Consider the following 5,392-nt stretch of genomic DNA (forward strand, 5'->3'; position numbering starts at 1 on the left):
GTGCTCCCTGCAAAGCTTTTCCCCACACTCACCAGAATGAAATTGACCCTATGCTGTACATGAATTATGTTATAAAAGAGATTGGTTATTTCTAATAAGAGGATTGGCTAATTTATTGGTCAGTGGAGGAGTGTTAAAAGTGGTGACACTGCAGTGTATGGAAAAAAAAATATATATTTTTTTTAAATGGTTTAATAATCTTAGAGAATACAGACAGTTTTACAGAACCATTCTCTGTAGAATAGTAACAGAAATTGTACAGCATTAACAACAAATGTATAAAAAAAACTGCAAACCAATGACAGTCTTGTAGAATCATTTTGCCCCTATACACAAGGAAAGCTGGTCAGAACAGAGATCACATTAAGACAAGGACATAGAACTATGAGCAAAACTTTGTTTTCCCAAATTTGGATAGAGTATGGGAGGGTTATAGCCCTTGCCAATTTATTTTTTGCCCTCTGTGTCCTGTTGGGGAAATTTGCCTTCATTACTTGTCCCATAGCCAAAATAGGAAGTGAAAGGAAACCCCTGTAAATTAATTAGGGAATTCCTTGGGTCCAGCCAGGTCACTAGAACTAATGTCTCCATTGGAAAATTCCCCCTGTATTACTTTTCTGGGAAAAACTCAACATTTTGGACAATTCCAAACCATTTCTGGTTAGATTTTTGATGCCCTACTTTTCATACTATTTGCCTTGCTGCAGTGTCTCTATTCAAAGGAAAAGCATGCTTATCAAGCCCCTTTGCAACAGACATCCATGGTTTTCCAGCCCAAGCAGGCAGGTTGTACACCCCCTTCTCATCATTGCTTTTCTCTACATGTCTTCTTCCCTTCAACAATCTTTTCAGCACTTTTAATCAAAATTCAGCGGCTCCAAACGGGGTAGTGCTACACATATTACATGTTATATATGTCATTGATTTGATATATCTATCTTTTTAGCTTCTACAAAAGTAGACTTACCTCTGTTTGAAATGTGACATAGGCTTGGGTACAGAAAGGACTGTACCCAGCTATCTCCAGGAGCTAGCGCTCAATGAGGCCCAGTGTGGGCCATTAAAAATTAGTTTGCTTGATGGCGGATTGCTAGTGCCACCTATAGGAGATGGATAGTTACTACATCTTTTCCATCTGCTTTAGCTGTAAAATCATTACTTGACGTTCCTCATGTTCTGTGCTTAAAGTGGTTCTAAAGTTGTTTTTACCTTAATGCATTCTATGAATTAAGGTAGAAAACCTTCAGCATGCAGCCCCCTAGCTTAGTACTTTATTACCCCCTTCCCCAGCAAGCTGAGTGGAGTCTACATTTTTATGCTGCACCCATCATACTGTGAGTATGGTCATTTACCTTCCTATAGCTTTCCAAGGGGCCAGTACGCATTCTGTAGAGGCTGCTACGTATACACTTATTTAGCTCTGTCATATTCAGTAACACTGTACAGTTACTCCCTATTATTATACATTCATATTGATCAAACATACAGTATTCCATAGCATTGAAAAAATAGTAGTATTCCCCTGGGACTTTATATGGCAAAAACTACAGTAAGTATACAAAAGTATAAAATGGTAATGTTTATTACAAAAGATTATTATAATAAAAATTAACCAAAAGGTTCGATAAAGTGAATTCCAATACAATGGTTCATGGTATACACAACATACACAAAATGTGAATAACCTGACAGTCTGTAATACATCAGCTGGCAAAAATGCTCAAAAGAACTCATACAGTGGTTATCCAGACAAAGCCAACGTGTTTCGGAAATCATGTTTCCTTCTTCAGGAAATAAGCAAGTAAGGTCTAAAACATAACAGCGTAACAGAAAAAAGTGAACAACATGGTGCATAATATTGCTTTGAGACTACATAGAAAAAAAGCTGATTACTCAAACACTTACAAATTTCATCACATAACATTGTGGATAATAGATACTCACAAAGAATTGAATGGAAATACTCTTCCAGTAGCACATCAAGGGGAGAATAGGTAAGGGCATCCATCAGTGAGGACCACACCGCAGGGGATCTGTCAAGTATAATCAATGCCATAAATCAAGGGGGAAAAAAATATATATATATCCTACTTGTTTAACATAGGAGGGTAGTATATTATGTAGCTTCTGCACATAAATTATATTAATGTATAGGCTATGAAATAAATAATACAATAAAATAATAAATAAATACCTAATCCATCCACTTAGGGCAAGGTAGCAAAAAAAAAATCTATGTGGACCCAAGTACTGAAGAACTTGCCCCACTTAGGGAGAGCACAAGAGGACACTGAAGTATTGAAGTATGGTACAACACTCACCATGGTGCCTTTGTATTGTCACATAGAGCCGTCTAAAGACCATCCAAAAAGAATGGAAGTGCAGGGGAGCGGATATACAGTAAATAGTAGTAATAGAGTATTCACAAACCATGGGAAGCAGCCTGTGTTTGGCGCCAAAAGTAATTGGTAATTAAATATGACGATTATCCCCCGGTAGCTATGCAAAGCCATAGTATTGCCACAACCTATAACAGGTCACCTCCCACCCACCCAGCAGCCCAGGGAGCAGGACACATGGAGGAAATGTGGATTGCAGGCTCCCAAGGCCAAGATTGGAAATCACAAGGCCCCCCCAGTAGAAGCCGAGGGGGCCTGGGCGCTAGCACCCCTCACCGAACCAACCCCAGACTGTCACTGGGAGCATCCACATATTACATGTTAAGGCACAAATATTACATACATAGTGCTCAAACGGACAAGAGGAAAATTAAAAAACGTCAGAAAAAGGTGCTTAAAATATATGAGAATACATAAATGGCACACTATATAGAATACATTTACAAATCCTTTTCTCAACCCCCCGAGCAAAAGCCAGGCAAAAATGGTTTGAAATTAAAGGTCTCATTGAGGCCAGGTGGATTGGTAGCATTTAATAGGTAAATCCATCTTAGTTCCCGTTGTAGGAGGGTCTTATTAAAGTCCCCCCTCATGGGTTTAGGTGGATCCGGTCTGAACCAAAAAAATGTATTTATGGAAAAATGCCCCCATGAACAGATGCCACATGTCGGCCCAGTGGAAGCTCAGGATCACTTTTGAGCATACTGTTGACGTGTTAGTAGACTCTGTGCCAAAGAGGCAGCTTAGTCTTACATAGAAGTAACCACATTCGCATGATAGTAGATAGACAACACCAAGGGTCTTGCAATTGACATAATGTATGTCCATGTATTCCATAGCATTGTACAACCACACACTGTAATGAAACTTTTATAAAAGCTCTGACATATTCCAGTGTTGTACATCATGCACTGTTACTATAATTTATACATCCCTGACATTCTGTGGTACAATCACACATTACTACACATGTATATGGCTCTAACATATTCTGCTGCATTGTACAATCAGACATTAATAATCTACATTAATTTAGCTCTGTCATATACCATAGCATTCAGGAAACACACACTTTTATTACACATTTATTTAGTTCTGTCATTGTAAGGGACCGCCCGGCGGTACTACTAGCACTCCACTGAATAGGCGTCCCCAGCGCACGGAGTCTAAGTCCCAGGGTGCTTGTTCACCAGGGCCCCTGATGGTGGGGATGGACTTGGAGCTCCCTGAGACCAGGTCGTGACTGCTGGGTGCGTCCGTCAGTGGTAGTAGTATGCGCAAGGGGCTCCCACGGGGAAGAGTCTGATGTGAGGAGGTCAGAAGACCCCACTGCACGGGATGGATGGATGGATGAGCAAGGTCAGACGGGCCGGGTCGGTAACAGAGAGGGCGGCAAGGTACAAGGCAGCGGGCATAGAATGGTCGGGTCACACGCCAGGTCAGCAACAGCAGGTCAAATCCAATAGGGGGCATTCAGGAGAGAGGTCAGGCAAAGCAAGGGTCAGAATAGGAGAAAACAGCAAGGTCAGGTACAATCCGGGTCAATAACTTACAGGGTACAGGTTCACAGGATACAGGATGCAGGAAAGACCAGAAGGCACTGAATGACAGCTCAGGGCCATTTAAATATCCCGCCCTGCGCTGCCATTGGTGCCCAGCGGGCGGCCGCGGCTTCTACTGCGCATGCGCGAACTCGAACGCCGCGGCCGGCCCGGACCTAGTGCCCGTGTCCCTGCACAGGGCGGTGCACTGCGCCTGCGCCGGGACCATCGCGGCAGGGATCGAGGAGATCCCTGACATTGCCCCCCCCCTACGGGCAGCCTCCGGATGCCCACCCGATCTCTCCACCACGGGTGATCGCGAAAGAACCTCCGGACAAGTCTGGGTGCATGGACATTATGGGCTGGTTCCCAAGAATTGTCCTCAGGACCATAGCCCTTCCATTTGATAAGGAATTGGGTCTGGCCTCCCCTCCTTCGACACTTCAGGATTGTTTCAACCTCAAACTCTTCTTCTCCTTCGACCGTTACCGCTTCCGGGGGTCTAGATTCCCGGTCAGGGAAGGCATCTGGGACCACTGGCTTCAGCAGGGACACATGAAAGACCGGGTGGATCTTGAGCGTGTCAGGGAGGGCGAGTTCGTAGGCTACTTCGTTAACCATCCGTTTAATGCAGAAGGGGCCTATAAATTTGGGTCCCAATTTCTTTGACGGGCAAAGCATCTTTAGATTGGACGTCACCAGCCAAACCTTCTCCCCAGGCCGCAATACCAGATCTCCTCTCCGTTTCCTGTTGAATGCTTTCCTGTAGTCTTCCTGGGCCCGACTGATGGCCACTTGAAGCTTCTTATTGTTCGCAGCGAAGAACGTTACCACATCTTGTGTTGCTGGTACTGGGCATTCCGACACCAAATCCGGGAGGAAGACTGGGTGAAAGCCATAGTTGGCAAAGAACGGGGACTGCCCTGTTGCTGAGTGGCGGGCGTTGTTATACGCAAATTCCGCTAAAGGAAGAAGTGGCAGCCAGTCATCTTGAGTAAACGAGGTATAGCATCTTAAGTATTGCTCCAAGGTCTGATTGGTCCTTTCGGTTTGACCGTTAGTTTGAGGGTGGAACGCAGAGGAGAGAGATAATTTGATGTCCAGGGCTTTGCACAGTGCCCTCCAGAATCTGGACGTGAACTGGACCCCTCGGTCCGAGACAATGTCTTCAGGGACCCCATGCAACCTGACTACCTCACGAATGAAGACTCGCGTGGTCTCGGCCGCCGAGGGGGTTTTCTTCAACGGGATGAAGTGGGCCATCTTGGACAAGCGGTCCACGACTACCAGGATTGCCGTGTGGTCTCGGGATGGCGGAAGCTCGACTATAAAGTCTAGTGAGATCTTTTGCCAAGGCCGTTCAGGAATAGGTAAGGGTCGTAGCAGACCCCAAACCTTGTTTCTTGATGGCTTGTTCTTCTGGCAGGTGACACAGGACCTGACATAGCCCTT

The sequence above is a fragment of the Staurois parvus genome, unplaced genomic scaffold (assembly GCF_062004578.1).
Source record: "Staurois parvus isolate SC_StPar_1 unplaced genomic scaffold, SC_StPar_1.0 ptg000682l, whole genome shotgun sequence".
NCBI classification, from domain to species: Eukaryota; Metazoa; Chordata; class Amphibia; order Anura; family Ranidae; genus Staurois; species Staurois parvus.